Here is an 18,198-nt window from a genome sequence, read left to right as displayed (position 1 = left end):
AGCTGTGAAAGCTAAATAAAGTTATTTGGAAATTAATCTGAGGTTGAACGTTGTCTCACAAGTTTGGCTTTGGGAGGGATGAAAGGAACCTATGATGTGGTATATATATACATGTGATATATATAAACTTAGATATATATCATAGAGGCACACCCACCAGTATACTGACTGAAAGTTGAAGTAAAATTATCAAAGGATAAGAAGGACTTACAACTGTGATGTAAAACATCAAGAAATATGTCCTGGATTTCTGCATTCTGCCACGTTACCAAGTATGCTCTGAGCTAAGGAGAGTTAAAAGGGAGAGCAGGAGTGAGCAAATTGAAATATCTTTAGGTAGACTTAAGTATAGCTTCTGAGATTACAATTCAGATCAGGGCTTGAGATCCATTTCAGCATTCCTCAATTGCTAGTCATCTGACAAAGGCCTGCACATAGGGAGGAGGCAGGCTGCCACTGCCTGAGAAGGGGTGCTTATCTGATCTTAGCCCATCTTTCTTCAGGTTCCAATCCCAGCACAGCTGGCCTCTACTCACAGAGGGCCTTGGCAGTACAGTACAAACCCCAGCAAGCCGAAGGCTGATGCTTGTGGTCCTGCAGGGTGCCTTCTTTGTAGGATGTGTCTGGCAGTAGAGGTGGTTTGAGGTGGCTGCTGGCAGTCAAGGGCCAGGCTCTGAAATAGGGTAGTCCCCACTTGTACCCTGATGGCTGGACACAATGCCATGGGGAATGTCCACAGGACCACAAGAAAGTAAGAAATGATGACTCAAAGGTGGCAAGTCCCTTCCTCTCCCCCCAAAGCCAGAAGTGGGAGGGGCTGATGGGCCCTCATTCCTTCATTTAGTGTTCCAGCATTCACTCATCTACCTATTCAGTGACTGATCTGCTCATCATCCTTCAAAGGGTGACAGAGTTAGGGTTTAAAATTGGGAGTGCTCAAGGCATGCTCATGTTTTAAGCATTTGGTTCCAAGCTGGTGGTACTGGTTTTAGAAGGCCATGAAACTTTTGGGACACAGGCCTAGATGATCGATGTTGCCCTCTGAGGATGGGTTTAGGACATATATGGCAGCTATAATTCCTCTTCCGTCTCTACTCCTTGACTCTCCATTTGATGACAGCCACTGCTGTGGAGCTGTTCCACCAGGCCTTAGCCTCTTTGGTGGTCAGAGCTTCTAGAACCAGGAGTCCAGGTAAGTTTTCTCTTGAAACTTTCTGTTAGGTGTGTCACCACAGTGAGGAGAGAAGATAACACAGGGCATAAAACACAGCCATAACCAAGCTCGGGATTTGGAAGAGCACAGAGTGTCTTTTGTGAGACTTCCAGGGTGCTCCCAAGGCTGACCAAACTCCAGCATCTTCATCTATACAGAGGGAACATCAACATAGCTCACCCCTCCAGGGGATGTGGCCCAGAGGCCCTGAGTATTCCCTGAGCCCCTGAAATAATTGCCTGGTACAGAGGGAGTACTCCAACCAGGTACGGTTGGTGGTTCTGTGAAAGCTGCTGCAAAGCAGGTGACTGGTGCCTGTCTCTGAGTGCCAACTGAGCAAGACCTCTGCTCTGGGTGGCTGTCATTGGGCAAAAGAGCATAACTCGTGAGCAAGAGGGTGTGTAAAAAGTGAAAACAATTATAAAGACCAGAGGAAAGTCCCTCAGAAGATGTGAGGAGTCTAGGGTCTGTCTGCCAGGAAACCCTGTCATGCCTGCCTGACAACCGTGCCTGCATAACTTCACCAGGGAACAGGAACATTTGCCCCTTGTGGGAGAGAGCTTACCTAGAGCTTCAAGTGGCCCAAGGATCAGAGAAGTCTAGCCCCTTCCAAGACAGCTTTGTGGGTCACTGTGGTTAGGAAAGGGAAACACACTGGGGGGTGGGGTGGGGTGTCTGCCATTCTATGCTTCTGCAGAGTGAGGCCCAAGAAGGACACAGGAGGTATTAACACCTCAGGATTATTTCACATGCTAGCTCCTGAGACCATCAGGGGCACTCTAAGCTGTCGCCCTACCTTCTGTTTGGCGTTCCACGGCCACCTGCAGATGCACATCTGTGATGACTTGCAGGGACACACACCAGAGTGTACTTCTGTCTGCAAGTCTGGCATTGCTCACTTGCATATTTAAAACCCTAGACGTTCTACAAACGTTTAACTGGCTTGGTTTAAAATTATCTCTCCTTAATATACTTGTTATATTCCTGTACTCTCATAATATCCATGAAGAAGTGTAGGTCCAGAGGACGGGGCTTGCTCAGGGTCATAGTCAGGGACCAAGCTGAACTAGATTCTTGTACTGAGAACTAGCTCTCCATTGTCTTTCTCATTTTCCCACAGAGCAAAGGTATCCCTCTCATGTGATGCTGCTCTGGGATCAATGGTGACAATATGGACATGCCTGTCAAACAAAAGCCACTCAAGGTGACTGTCTTTTAACAACTGACTGAAAACAAATGCCAAAGGTGTGCTTTTAGATGTCCGATGGGGAAGAGAGGTTTGAATCAGAGTCACTGAAGGATAGACTGGTGGGTTCAGAGGGAGAGGCAGGCAAGGGAGAAGATTCAGCACTCCACATATGGGACAACCCTTACTGGCCTGTGCCTCAGTTTCCTCAGGTTGGAGTTAAAGAAAGTGCCACCTTTCAGCTCTGCCCACCTGTCACCCTAACGTGAAAGGCCTTGTAGAATCCACAGTAGCCATGTTTCTAGGGAACCCCACACCAGTACCAAAATGCCCTCCTCTAGCACAGTGATTGCTATATCTGCCTTCTCCCTTGGTCAGCCCAGCATGGCTCCTCGTCCTCATACTTTAGTAGGCTTGTCCTAGTCCAGAAGCCCGGCCCACCTCTTCTGCATCCCACCACACGATCTTTCCCTTGAGTTTGTGGATTGTACCTCCTTTGCGCCAGCTCTGTCCCAGTCAGGGAGTCTCCTCACAGAATTTTACCTGAGAGAATATACTTGTTCTTCCACCTCCTCCCTTTGAACTCACCACTATCTAAAATGGCCTCCTGTGTTCATTTATACCTTAGTGTGTGATGCTGGTTTCTCTCAAGGAAGGAAGGAAGGTTCTCAACTGCTCTATTTACTGCTTATTTGCCTGACACAAAGACCTGGCAAGAAACAGGTGCTTAGTCAGTTTCAATTAGAATAAGGGGTATTGATTTCTGTGAAGAGACAGCCTGCTTGTTCCTTCCAGGCCCATGGCAGACAGAGCATGCCGGAAGCATTGTTGCAGATGCTTAAATGGTCCCTCACAGCACATTGTATGCACTTGTTCCTTGCTAATGTGAAGGTATGGTGGGGGTGGTGGTGGAGGGGCTGTCCTTGTGTTCTGTGAGTTCAAGGCTTCTATTGGGCTCCCCAGGTCCCTCATGGGGATCAGAATTCAGATTGTTCTCCTAGAACCCAAGAGCTTCTTTACCATGCCACCAAGGCTTTCTTCCAATGGAGGAGGGACTAGCGGTAGGAATTTTAAAGTACATTGGAATCAATGATGTCTTCTTCTTCTCCACATGCATCACTAGAGAGAAAGATTGTGCAGAAATGATAAAGCCAAGCAGAAAACATAACCCGTGCAAGTCTTGAACTCTGGGTTCTAGTCCGAGACTGGGAGACCCCAACCAACCCTGAGCAGGGCCTTCCCACCTTTCCCAATGGTGATCTCTCTAGTATATGGACTGACCCTGAAATGCTCCATCCCTGTTTTGACTCTGAGGCTCAGGCTCCATATGCTCCCTGTAGAAGTCCACAGGCGTGGGTCTGTTAGGGGTGAATCTGAAAATTATAGCCAAACAAGTCTTTTGCCAAGGAAACCTCACACTCAGGGAAAAAGCAGAACAGCCAGCCAGTACTCTTTAATTGATGTTTCAATTCAGACTCAATCTGCCGTGCACAAGCTTGTACCAAATGAGGGGATTTTCGTACCCATTAGAGATTCAAGACTTTCCACACACTGCAAAAATGTCAAAATTATAGCAGTGCCAACCCTCTCCTGTCTCATCATACCTGCTCCTGTATATTAGCTCCAAACCTGCGTGGTCAGCAGACTCTGCTACTGGCCAGAGCGCTCAGATCTTCACACATCCCCCAGGGCCACAGGACCACAGTTCTGTAGAGATCGGCCACTCCCTCTCCTGTGAATGTTCCAGAGCTGCAGGCCCTCTTTCCTTCAGATCCTGTGGGCCTTCACTAAATTGTGTGACAGCTTCAATGTAAATAGGACACATCTGCATGGGTTAAAAAAATAGCCACATGCCACGAAGGGCAGCGGGCTGTGTTTATTTATCATCCACAACTGGAAATCAGGTTCTGGTCTGGGTCCAGGACAGCCGATGGTTTGGGACAACCTCTAAGACATTTTGAAACAATTTCAGCTGACTATTGACTACAAAAATTATTCTCCATTTATTTTGTTTTTAAGTATTTTCCCCTACTACCTGGATGAGAGAAGAGAGCCAGCATTTGCAAAGGTGTTTGGTCATCTTGGACCAGGATCTGTCAACACACATGTCTGATAAGACCTTTGCTTTATGCTGGCGATAATGCACCTCTTTGGCTTTCTACTCTTGCCTGGAGACACATAGTGTCAGCTAAAAGGTCTTCTGAGACATCCCTTCCTCCAGTCCTCTTTACCATTCAAGCAAGTGGTTGTCATTGCCTTGCATCAAGAAAGGAGGAATGCAGATGCACAGCTCAGTCTTCATTGTGGGTCCTGCACAACTGGAACAGGGGTGGGGAAGCTCCCTCTAAAGCTGTTGCCTGTCCATGGGATATGTTCTTCTAGCTGGGCTGCCTTGTCCAGCCTCAGTGGGAGAGGATGTGCCTAGCTCAGCAGAGACTTGATGTGCCAGGGTGAGGAGACACCCAGAAGCAGCCTCTATCTTCTCAGAGAAGAAGGGACTATGGGAGGGGATACTGGGAAAGGGGCAGAAAGTGGAATGCAAAGAGAATTAAAGAAAGAAAGGAAGGAAGGAATGATGGAAGGAAGAAAGAAAAGAAGGAAGGAATGAAGGAAGGAAGGAAGGAAGGAAGGAAGGAAGGAAGGAAGGAAGGAAGAAAGGAAGAAAAGGAAAGAAAGAGAAAAAAGCTGGAGTATGTGCCATAAAGACAGTTAAGCATGCTGGAAAAGGTCATATCCTGGAAAGTGTCAGAATTGGAACCTGATACCACCACAGCCTATTCCTCACCATTGAGAGTCAAAACAGACAGACAGACAAACAGACATGTACATATATACACATATGCATGCAGACACATACATGCCTACAAAGAAGTCTTGCCAGTGGATAAAGGAATTCCTTTAGGAAAATGACATGAAAGTTATAAAAGTGACATCTTCAGTTTTCCTTAGACATACTACTTTATTTCTAAATATCATTATATTATATACACATATACATTACACAAAAATGGTCATTTTTATAGTCCGTTTTTTTCACATGCCTACATAATTTTTAATTCTATTGAATTGAACAGGTTGATGGTAAAAGGTACTAGCAATCCCACTGATGGTGTGAGCTGTGGCCCTTTTACATTGTTGACAGTAGGTTGGCTTTTGGGGGAACAGCCTTAGAAGACACCTGAAAAATGTTACGGGATTGCTGGTAACCTATCAAAACAGCACTTTAAGCAATAGCCAAGACTGCATTGATGTGAAAAGACACCCATAATACAGGACTATACAAGAGACACTTATAACTAATTTTTGTAGCACAGTTTAAATCTTATAAAAACCAAGTGTGTGTATGTATGCATGGATGTACACACTCATTTGTGTGAGTCTTGAGAATGTGCACAGTCACATGGTAGGAGAGGGGCTTAGGGGTGTTGAGAGGAATTTCCATCTGTATGCGCCCTCATCTCTAGCCTATCCAACTTTTTCTAAGCTCATCACTTAAAAGGCAATAAAGAGGGATGTTTGAAGTATTGATGGCCAACTGACACAGGCAAATCCAGTCGACTGTGGCGAGTGTTGTGCGGTGATTTTGTTACCCAGGCTACAACTCCTCTCTTGGATGCCCTGCCTGTTGATTTACCTCTGTCCCCCAGGGTACACATGATCTTAGGGCTGTCTACCTTTCTTCCTGGCTTTGAGCCATTCTCACTCCTGGTTACATATCCCAATGGTCTTACCTTCTGCATGCAGGAAAATCAACACAGTTGAGAAAGTCTTATACCCCAGAGAAAGCTGCTGAACTGAGTCCAGTGGCTAAGGAAGGCATACTCCACTCCTGATATTCAGAAGGTGGCCAAGGAACTCACAGGTCTCAGGGCCCCAGCTAAGCAATGCCCAAGGCTTCACTTCCAGTTTGAGTCAGGCCATGCAGCTGGGCCACCCACACTCAGCATGTACAATCTCAGTGTTTTAGAAGACAGATGTCCTGGCTCGTCAGTGGGACACAGATCGGGTGCTGGGTAGTAGCACCTGCCAATCAAATTGCTTTTCTGGTTGATCCCACTTTCCTGAAGTTTTTAGAGCATAGTTTCCAATCTGACTTTGGTGTTTTAGGCTGAAGTTTCAAGGACGCATCTGGACAAAATATGCTTTCCATATAGGCCAACAATTTATTTATTTATTGCTCATGACATTGTACTTGGCAGCTAAGAAGACATAAAACAATTTGAACCACTCTGAAGAAAACGGGTGCAGGGTTGTCCCCAGAGACCCTGATGGAAGATACTGAAGGCCAGTGCAGCACTGCAGAGCTTTCTGTGATTGACAGGCAGAGTTTTGAGAGGCAAACCCAGCAATGCCATTCCTGCCAGGAGCTCCCATATCTTTCTGCTCCAGCTTCTGCTTTGGCACAGAAAAAAAGACCAGAGACATATGTCGGAAGCCACATGTGATGGTTCAGATTGAAGCTAGTGTGAGGACCTTTGTCACCTGCCTCTAATGCCACGGTGCAAGGACATTTTGAAAACACATAGTGCACTGCTAAATTTGCTCCCTTCAGTCTTTCTCCTGACACCGAAGGTACTCGTCTCCTTGTCTATCCTCTGCTCCAAGAACAGAGCTCAGCCAGGGAACTGACAGGAGGAGGAGAAAATGTGCATCCAGGCTCCCCAGTCTTCTGATGGATGATGCTCAGGCCACTGCACAAGTCCTCTAGAACTTCCCACCAGGCTCATCAGCAGGTATCAGCCATGTACCTATTAGGATTTAACAACTTCCCTTCATTGCTTGCCTTTACCTTCCTGCCCTGTTCCACACTGCCCTCGTGGTGCTTCCTGGGTCACACTTTGCCACTGCCAACTGCTTGTGTTGCATCCTTGTTACAGGATCTGTTTATGTGGTCACCATTCAGACACTTCCTACCACAGTCCTGGCTAGCATTTAAGACAGAGGCTGTCAATTAAAGGTCTATGATTGTTCCTGGCACATAGGCGCATGGGCCTGAACAGTGTTTAAAAGAATCCAAATCAGTGTTCTTTTTTTTTTTTTTTTTAAATATAAGATTTAACAGATAAATGTGAATTCTTGGCTTTTATTGAAAAGAAAAATCCAGTTAGTTACCCTGGGCCTGCGTCTCTTTATGGGACACGGGGTAGGAGCTGGATGGCAAGGCTTCTTTATCTAGTCCTTTCTTTTCTCTTCTCTTCTTTTTTCTTCTTCCCCTCTCTCTCTCTCTCTCTCTCTCTCTCTCTCTCTCTTTCTTTTCTTTCTTTTTTTTTTTTTTGAAACAGGGTTTCTCTGTGTAGCCCTGTCTGTCCTGGAACTCACTCTGTAGACCAGAACTCAGAAATTCACCTGCCTCTGCCTCTCAAGTGCTGGGATTAAAGGCGTGCGCCACCACTGCCCAGCCTTTATCTAGTTTTTAGAGGTGAACCTGCAAGACTATGCTTTCCTGACGGCCCAAGGCACTGCATGGGACAATAAGGTCTAGATTGTACACAGGAAAACATGTGGGCAGAGTGATGGCTTGGCCAGGGGTACCAGGATGTCTGTCAGTCATGGGAAACCTACAGGAAAACCTGCTCTCTGCTGGCAAGTGTGTCTCTGTCAGATGATTGGCCAAGCTCTTCCCTTTGGGGTTTGGTGCTAGCAGACAAGGGGGCTTTTGCTGTTATGCTTATGTTTTACAAACAAATACAAATTAAAAAAACCAACCTCTGGAAAACATGTTCAAAGCACACGTAAAGATGAATCTGGAACTCTATTTCAAGCTCCTTATAACTCCACTGTACAGGCTGTTCTTTCTGTATGTAAAGTGGCACCTGAGAGTTCAGGAGAGACAAGGATGTCAACAGAAACCAAGACATCATCATCCACGCTAACCCTGAGTCTGAGAGGTTCTACAGCTAGACTGGTCAAAGCAAAGGGGAAGTCCATCTCCAAAGAAGCAGCCTTCGACGTGGTTAGATTCATCTAGTCAACACTGCAAACCAGGGACCCCTGAGATTGTTTTACTGCAACAGATATATGGGCCCAAGTCCTTGCCAGCTTCAAGCCAACCCAGCCTCTCCTTTTGGGAATCTGCAGGGAACTTGGTTAGACTGTGGAAGCTAGTTTCATTTACAATGGCTTGGGGCCATGCAGAAGCTGGAATGAGTGTACATGGCAAGCACAGCCCTCTCCCTGCAGAAGCACTGGCTTAGATATATGAGCTACAGCTTAAAAATGGCTTATGAGTACAAGTGGGACAGACGGTAATGAAAAGGAGTGTGGCGTGGTCCAAAAGTCTGGAGTGCTGGACAAATAACTCACTCGAGAGGGCATCAGACTAAGGGATTCATTGAGCTAATTCATGGTGGAATGACAGCTTTCATGGGAGGTAACTACTGCATTCTGTGGCCCTGTCCTCCATTCTTCACCTGTCGGGACGGTTTGGTTGTTGGGAAATGCCATGCAATCATGGTAAGGTGCATGCTATGTAAAGTGCTAGGAAACATCGATGTAGGGGAAACACCCCTCCAATGGAATCATATTTATCATCATTATCAGTATGGCTATACCATGCTACATTTTTCCTCTATAGTTCTGAGGTGTAACTTTCCCCATGCATGCCAGCAAACAAACGGACTTGAACTAGGACTTAATTATGGATGCAGTTTCTATTCTTCCAGACCCACTTCCAGATCTACACTGGGCTCTGGTAAATGGTGCCTAATTGGCCTCAGTGGGCAAATCATTGAGAAGTAGGTTGAATTGGGCTCTGAAAGAATTCAGGGTCTTAGATGACATCTCTCAAAATCTGTGTCTGTCTCTAATTACCCTTGTTGACTTCCCTCTTCTTTTATGTTTATCCTCAGGTAGATTCCTATTCCTGCTGTAGACCTATAGCCTACAACACTCCATGCTTTCTCATCTTGCCTTCCAATCCCAAAGACTACTGCAGAATTGAGACTTAGTGGTCAAGCACTGTCATGAGTATATCATTGATGTAATCATGAAAGACCTAATATCATTCTGGGAGGAAGAAAACCTAGAGAAAGTAGACTACAATTGAGCCAGCACCACAGAACTGGATGCAGGATAAATTCTAGAACTGCAGAGCCCAAACAGAATCTCTTGAAGAAAACCCAGCAGCTAGCATCAGAAGAGGGAAAGAAAACTAACAGGCAGGGGACAGCTGTATAGCACTATTACACACCAAATGCATTTTGTGCACAGGCTCATGAAGTGCTCCACCCCCCACACCGTGTCACAATATTGGGAACTATCTAAGTACCTGAGAAAGCTTAGCTATGGGTTATAGCGGCCACAGGTGTGCAACCAAGCGAGGCCCACCAAGCTTGCTGACCTGCTGACTCCAGCTGACTGCGAACTCTGCTGTGACACATCAAGCCAAGAATCAGAACACCTGTCGAGACATCGCCATGCCTCTGGTCACATAAGACAGACTACAACTGGTCTGACCCTACTAGAGGCCCACAGAACACTTTGCACCTGCCTCCCTCTGAGGGTGAGCAACCTTCACCAAAGAAAATAAGGGCATGGAAAGCCTCCGCCATTTGAAACTGTTCATCCCCCGTTTCCGTGAGGATTTCTGCTTTGTTTCCTTGAAAGCTTTTGTTCTTCTGTCATCACACTGAAACCACCTTAGAGGAGTAACCTGCTCTGATCTGGAAGAAGTCAACTACAGTGCTGCGCCTTGCCCTAGAAGGAAGACCTGTTTGCTCGATGATGCCGCGGACTCTTTCCTCCTACCTCATAACATCCAAAGCTCACTGGTCCTTCTTCGCAGGTATCTCTGCTGTCCTGCTGTCTTCTCTGTACTAATACAACATACCCTTTATACATCATGGTCTCAGTGGTCTTTGCATCTGCTAGTTCTCCAGCATCAACCCTGATTCTCTCCACCAGAGGAATTGCTCTGAAGTACCAACTCTAGATTCACGCAACTGCTCAGTGTCTTGTTGCATACTGCCTTACATGGAAACTCATTCTCTTCTAAATAGTAGAACACTTTTCTGCTGTTCATCCTCAAAGGAACTGGGAACATAACATCTTTAGAATTCTTCCTGCTACCCTTGACTGAATGCGTTTAAAAATTGAATCAAAATTCATGTCAACACAACACACACATTATGAGCCTGGCTTTTGTTATTGCTGGAGTTGACAGGAGTTTAGCTTGGAGCTTTTTGTAAGTTGTTTGTTTTCTTTGGCCTTGGCCATTCTGTCTCTTTTGCATAGATATGTTGTTCATGGACATTTTTATGCTTCCATTATACACACACACACACACACACACACACACACACACTATACAGATCATGATGACATTCCTCTCTACCTTCTATGAACCTGAACAACACTTATTTTCCTTTTACCTTCAGCTGCGGGGGGGGGGGGGGGGCTCAACTCTGGCATCCAGATGCCCCCCAGCACTGATCTGCAAGTGTTAGCTTTTCTAGCTGTCCTTTAATAGCTCATTTTATTCATCACTGTATATACTCACCTTCCAGGGCAAACTGTGGTATAGATAGTACAAAAGCCCAGTTCCTATATTTAAATACATTTAAATGCATGAATGACTGAGAACAAGGAGGAGCATGGCATGTGCTCACACCTTCCCTGGATGAATGTAAGATGATATTCTTATAAGGACAACTGAGGTTACACCAGCACAGCAATATCCTACCCCGTGAGATAAAATGATAGTAATTTTGGGTAATTATTTCAATTGACATTCCTTTTGGCTCCTGATGCTATGTCCAAGGTATAAACATGTCTCTATTTCAGCTTTTACCCCTGGAATTAAGTGATTGGTGTGAGGAAGTCATAATCTTTGACACAGTCTAGAGCCCAAGGAATGGGGAAGAAACCTGAATGTGTACTATCTACAACTGGAAGATCTGGGGAGGGAAGTGGGAATTCTAGGTTTCTTTGACCATCTCACTTAGAAATCTTTTCCCTCCTTGTTCACAATATGATGGTATAATATTCCAAGGGCATTAAAACAGGGCCAAAGGTTTTACATGACGAAAGGCATTCTTGATGGCGAGTGTTTGCAATAGTTTAATATGTTTACTGGGGTGGTTACTGTATTCACCTTTGAAGCCTAAGTGTGATGTCCTACAGATGCAAGCCTGAGTCACAGTCCTGTCACTTATCTTAGGGACCTAACCTCTATGAACCTCACAACCCTTACTAGTTAAACATAATAATAATAATATAATAAATAATAACAAAATAATAATTTAAAAGCACCAGCTCTTCTAGGGCTACTATTAATAATAAGGTACAGAAAGCACCCACTCTAGCCCCTACCATGCTGGCCACACTTAGACATATTGCTTTTCTTTAGGAGCTAGAGAGAACGAAAAGGTTCCAGATCATCTCACCACCTATCTCGGCTCTACTGAACACTAAGATGCTAAGCCAACCATGTGCATTACTTTGCTGTTGCTGTCATAGAAATGACCACAGAGTGAGGATCTTAACACGGCCACCCCACCATTTATCATCCACTCCCGAGTTCTGTAGGACAGAAATATGGCAGAGTGTGGCTCAGCTATTTGTTTGTTCTGGGTCTCACAAGGCCAAAGGCAAGGTGTCAGCCAGACTGTCATGTTTTCTGGAACTCAGAGAATGATTCTACTTTCCAGACCTTTCAGGTCATTGGGAACAGTCTGCTCCACGTGGTCACAGGACTTTTGGGAATTGGTGGTTGGCCTAGAGTCCTCAACTTCTAGAGGCCACCCACAGCCTCTGGTTAGGGCCCCTTTCTCGAGGGGCTTTTTCTTCCTCGCTTGGAATTCTCTGACCTCTTTTTCTTCTGTACCTCTCTTCTTTGCCCTTCCACAGTACCCCTTTCTGCTTTCCTGTTCCATGTTATTTTCTCCTTCAGTGCTATGGATGAAATCCAGGCTTTAGTAATTGTAGAGCATGTGTTCTCCCACTGAGCATATACCCTCAGCTTCAACTGCCTCCTCTACTTTATAGTGTTAATGACTACTTAAATGATTCTGAATACTTGGTTTGAAAAACAGTCTAGTTCCTTAATTCTTTAATGGCATTAAAATGAGATTTTCATTCTATTTGCAAAGTCCCTGCACACCATGCATGGCTGAGTTTTGACCAAATAACCAAAAGGTAGAGGCTGTTGGAGAGAATCTTTACATCCTGTTGAATACTCCCTAAATACTGCATTTAAGATTTGAATCAAAATCCATGCCAGCATAGAACACAATATTTGCTTGTTAATTTTTTGGTCATTTCTGGATCTGGCTTAGCTTGGACCTTTGTTTGTTTGTTTTTTTGTTTGTTTGTTTTACCCCCAAAATAATGAGCCTTTCTCCTTCCCTTGGGCGACTGAAGCTCAGTTCAATTTAGAGTTTTAAAAAGCATTTATCAGAGAAATCCTCTTTATTTTCTCTTTTCTAATTTTTCTTCAAGGAAGTCTATAGCACTTTAAGGCATTTAAGTGTTATAAATTTAAAGTTTTTATGTATGAAGTTTGACTAGTGTCACCCAGTGGGGTCTAAATCTAAGGGGTGGGTATGGATCCTGGCTTGATCCCAGCAGAACAGCATGGGCTGAGAACCTCGAGATGCCAATCAGAATGCTTCTTCTCACTGGCAAACAACCATGCTCTCATCAGTTGATCAGATCCATCTCACATGCAGCATCAAAATCCCGGGTCTCCGTTCCGAAGAAATGCTTGCAAATATGCCTAAAATGCACGTAAAAAAGTGCTTCCTCCAGTCATAACTGTCACACCAAGAATGACAATGTAAATGTCTAGTTACTGTGGACAGTGAAGTCTGCGTTGGCAGAGGGATGTCCTTACAATGCTAGAACCACTTTTTGTGCCCACTAGAAAACACTGAGGTGGGTCCAACTAACCACTCTGAAGTAGAATGGTTACCCAGAGGAGCTGTGAGGAGAAAAATACAAACTCCCAGGAACCTGCATTATACAATGTGGTAAATGCTTCATACATGTGTTGTAGATGCACACAAAGGGCACATGTACTGATCAGCAGGGGCCTGTTACACTGCAGAAGAGAAACATAAAATCACTGGCAGACAGCCTTGGAGGTGAATTCTGACCAGAAAGACAGAGACGGAAGCCCTTTAGATTCGGCACACAGTAGACGATCAATACATACTGAAAGAATAAAGCAAATGGTCTTTTCAAGAGGGGAAAGCATGCCCCTCCCCCAACCCCACTGCCAATTAAAACAAGTCTACCAAACTCACGACTCAACCCAGTATATACAAGATTCAGCCCACTCTTTCTTTACTGTGGATGGGCAGGAAGGAAATGCTTTTCATTATAGAGTGCAGGCAAGGAAGATTTGGAATGCAGGCAACCTTGCTATATTTTAAAATAGAACAAAACAAAGAGGGCTCTGAAAAGCCAGATCCTACAAACCAGATCTTAACCATGTGCAGCCCCCTGGGATCTGCCTCTGGTGCTGCGCAGGGCAGAAGAGCCCAGAGGAAAGAGGAGCTTATTTTCTGCAATGGCAACCCCTTTGGCAGAGGAATTCAAGAGCAAGGATAAGTTCAGGCTAAGCTCCCTTCCTGCATCAACCTTCAGGCCATCTACAAGTGGCTGTTCTGGTGGCCTGGTATCCTCAAAGGAGCTGAAATATTTCTTCATCTTCAAAGGCAAAGAGTCTTGGCTTTGCCTGTCAAACATCAGTGTAAATGAAGCCCCCTCCAGTCCCTGAAGATCACATGTCAAGGGGCCAGGCTTGTATGAAGGCTGTGGTGGCCTCTTCGTTCTTAGAGGCAGGACCAGAACAGCAGGCAGACTATGACAAAATGTTGTTAGGATTTAAGTGGTGTTTTTGAGTTCTTTAATGATTTTTCCTTTTGGCTAAGTAAAGAAAGCAGACAGAAATACCCCCAGTGACTCCCAGGATTTTAAGACGAAGAAAGCAAGGAACCTGTTTCTGAAGGATAGATGCTTGCCCCTGGCTGCTGCTGCTGCTTCGTTTCTGTTTGTAGCCGGTTACGGTATGCAGTGTGGCTACTCTGCAAACCATAAGCTGGGTTCTAAATTGTACCAGATGCTCATCTCCTAGCTTGGCCTCACTGCTTTCATCAGCCTTTCATAGTTTTTCCTGATATACACCCTTGCCATTAAGAGTGTGGTCCTCACATCAGCATGAATGTCACCTGGGAGCAAGATGCTAGAGAAGCAAAGGACACACTGATCTAACTGGGCCTTTGGCTTTTGACTTTGCCACCTCTTTCTCCTTCTCTCTAACTCTGGCAAGTCTACCTGGGCAAACAGCAGAAATGCAGACCATTAGGCTGCACCTGGGCCCCAGAGGAATCAGAATCTACATCTAACAAGATTACCTGTGGATGCCAAATCTATTGGAGGCTACTTGATTCCTACAGTGTTAACCTTTTAGGCTCTGCTGCTAAATTCTGATCTCACTTGGCACCAAAGGCCAATGAAGGGAGTCATCTGTCAACATGTTAAGTTGGTGTGCTTGCTCCTCCACCAGAACTGTATAATATATTCTATATGTAAACCTGCATTTTTTTTCAACCTGAGCACACAGGGTTCCCCTCCCCCCTCCAACTCCCATGAGTCAGAACTGGTCCTGAGCTGAGAATCACCATCACCACCAAGGAGCCGCCAGGCTGTGTTAATTGCTTTCTGGGTGGTGGGGAAGGGGGCAGGGATAGCATCTTGCCTTTGATCAGGAGGGAGAAGTAATGGTTTTACTTACATCCTGCTTTGTCTCTGCACAGGCCTAGAGGTCGGGATACATTTCAAGCTCCCTCTTTCTTCCTGGTATTCTGTTACTGCATACATACCTCCACCCTGGGCTTGGGGGTGTGGAAAGCAAATGTGCTTTGTGGTACACCCACATGACAAGCTTCAAAATGGAAACAATATTTAAGTTAAACCTGGAAGATCAAGTTTGCTCAAAGCTCACAACACAGGGATCTTTTGAAAACGTTAGCAGCAGGTCCCTGTTTGATGGAGAGAGGCAATTCTTGATGGAGAAATGAGGCCCCATGAGCAGATGCCAAATTCCCACTCAGCTGGCTCCACCCCACTTTATTCTGTATAAACACTGGAGATAATAACAATACACCTAGGCAGAGCCTGCAGAATTTCAGAGTGACTTTACTTTTTAGGTACATAAGGAGCGTTTCTGGAGCCGGGTAAAGATGTGGCGCATAGGCCCAGGAAGGGTTCCATGAGAAGATGAAGGTAGAGCCAAGGATGAGAGGCTACAAGCTAAAGAACAACAGAGGAGATTGCCCTCAAGCCACCAGAAATCTAGGGAACACAGGACAGAGAGACATCCTCTCAGCACTAGGAGACACCACTCTGTCCACATCTTGATCAAAGTTTTTGGTACTTTGCTGTGGTAGCCATGGCAAGGAAAGATGCTAAAGTGAAGCACCCTCCTGGTGCAAATGCTAACAAGGTTTTCTGTTGCTCAGCACTGGGCAGTGAGCTCATGATTATGTCATGGCCCACAAAGATTACCTCTGGGAGATAGGGCCTGGGCATGAGGACCCAGAGGCTAGAGTCTCTTACAGGCTGAGGTGCTTTGTCAGGATCCCACAGAGAATACATAGCCAGACTGGGTTTACACATGGGCAGTCTAAGCCTAGACCCCATTTTCAGGCCCAGTGGGCAAGACACTTGATAGAAGTCTATAGGATATATCAGATAATGATTTTAGGGACTATTATCTCTATTGTAAGGTAGAAACTAACATTCTATCATTTATATTTTATAGGAGAAGAAACAGAGGCCACTTAAATTCAATACATGGCCTAGGCTCTGAGAACAGCTAGTGTTGGAGTGGGATTTAAACCAGACCTGTGAAGGCTCTGGATGCCCCAGTCATTGCTTGCAGCAGGGGCTAGGATCTGCTATGCTCTTGTGTCAGGTGTCTCCCTCTTTAGAACATCACTCCACTCTCTGCACCTCCACCCAACAATACACCCTGATTAGCATTCCATTCACCATGCCCTAGTATGTACACTATACCCCAGTGTATTCAGAAAGCTTCCCTCCCTTCCTCGGCTCTACACGGAAGTTACCCTTCTGCTGAACAGCGAAGCGGCTGGCTTCCTGGATATAAAGTGTATGAAGTGGCTTCAGCTAGTAGACCAAAGTTCAACGGTCTAAGTGAATTCCAAGAATTCTTCTAGGACATGCATGTACATTGCTTCTATAAGTAGGTATGGTATTTTCAATTGGGGGTGACTTTGCCCACAAGGGAACATTCAGCAGTCTTTGGAATCAGTTTTCATTGTTGCATGAGGGTGGGGGAGGGAGGAAGGAATGCTACTAGGATCCAGTATCCAGAGACTCATGGATGCTCTTAAGGATCCCCCAATATACCTTATGCAAGACCAAGAAGTATCTGGTCCTGATTGTTAATAGCACAAAGATCATAAACCTGGAATACTGCATTCCATTATAGAAACCAGCTCCACTGTTCGCTCTCTGCAGCTTCCTGGGGACAACTTTCATGAACTCCCTAGGGTCCAGTTATCTTGAAATTAGAACTGCTAAGAAGGTCTGCCTCGTGAGTTTGTTAGAGGTAATAAGTTGGTACATAACAAATGTAAACTATGTGGCAGGGTAATGGCTCAGGGAAGTTGCCCTTATTATTTCTGAAGCTGGACGTTAAGCATCAGACTACGGGGCTTCAAGAGCTGTTGTGTGGTATAATTTGGTCATTTTAGCCAGGGCAAAGAATCTCAGAATTAAGAATGGCTGACCTAGGCACTTACTGTGTTTGTACATACAGAGCAGGGTTCAGCATAGAGGAAACTCTTGTTTTAACTGAAAGCAAGCATAACAAATAATTTACACTACCCTCTCTAAAGTCCTTCAAAGACTCCAGCAGCCACCTTTGGAACCTTCTCAAAGGTTCCCACTTCTCAGTGCAGTTAGCATGTTGCCTTCACAGCCCTAGCGATTGTACATGGTTTAAAGGATCCCGTTCACAAAACAACCTCGTTAAAGCAATACTAGATCCCCTACCTGTTTTGTTTTTGTAGTTTTTAATTAAGCAAAATTAGTTCTAAAATATCTGGGCTGGAGATCAAAAAGTCTTCTTCCTGTGCTACTGTTTGCCCCACTACACTGTTAACTATCATCTTACTTTATACCCCCTGCCCCAGCCCTTCCACAATTAGAGTTTTAATAAGGTGACATAGGCTTTTGTTGGTTAGATGGAGTGCTTAGCACAATGCTTAATATACATTATACTATACTATGTGTATTACATGAGATATATGGTGCACAATTACTTATATGTATATATCTATCTCATTATTTGATTTTCCAGCTGACTCATTGTGAGTCAGCTGATGCACAAACTTTTAGAAATTAACCTATGTGGGGACAGACATTGCACGAGGCTTAGGAGCTGTGTCTTCAGAACACTTCGTCTATGATGGCTCCTAGCAGTCACACAGGAATGAAGATGTGGCAGAAGGTAGGGTGGTAAATGACATAACTAAGTTCTAGACAGGCTTCTCTACCTCCTTAGAAGCTCTATGCAACCTCTCTTCTTCAACTCAGGGTAAGACAAGACTTATATGCTGTGACAGAAGACAAGCAAGTACAGCCTTGTATGGACAAAGAGAGCCTTTGGCGTAGGCTACCTTACACCCAGGACAAGTAGGTCTCATCGCTGTGACTCTGGATCCATGGCTATGCAGCTCATGGGATGCCAGTGGGGTCTGTTGGTTCCTACTATCCCACACTCTTAACACTACTGCCGTTTCCTGTCCTCTTCTTACTTCCTCTGTAC

The 18,198-nt window shown here is 45.1% G+C and overlaps 1 protein-coding gene across 36 annotated transcripts in view; it reads right to left on the bottom strand.

Annotated features, from left to right (window-relative positions):
* The window catches only part of Erc2 (ELKS/RAB6-interacting/CAST family member 2), an 856,263-nt gene that overhangs the window by 130,777 nt on the left and 707,288 nt on the right, over positions 1-18,198 (bottom strand). Inside the window, exon 22 of one of the 36 annotated variants that reach the window (XM_006518940.3) lies at positions 16,469-16,478. The exons of the other annotated variants lie outside the window; for them this stretch is intronic. The gene's annotated coding sequence lies outside the window, so the exon portion shown is untranslated. Of the gene's footprint in view, positions 1-16,468; positions 16,479-18,198 lie in introns of those variants that run through there. 36 annotated transcript variants of the gene reach the window in all.

Source organism: Mus musculus, chromosome 14 (assembly GCF_000001635.26).
Source record: "Mus musculus strain C57BL/6J chromosome 14, GRCm38.p6 C57BL/6J".
NCBI lineage: Eukaryota > Metazoa > Chordata > Mammalia > Rodentia > Muridae > Mus > Mus musculus.
The sequence above is the reverse complement of the archived record's forward strand: the minus strand, read 5'-3'. Positions and strand labels throughout refer to the sequence as shown.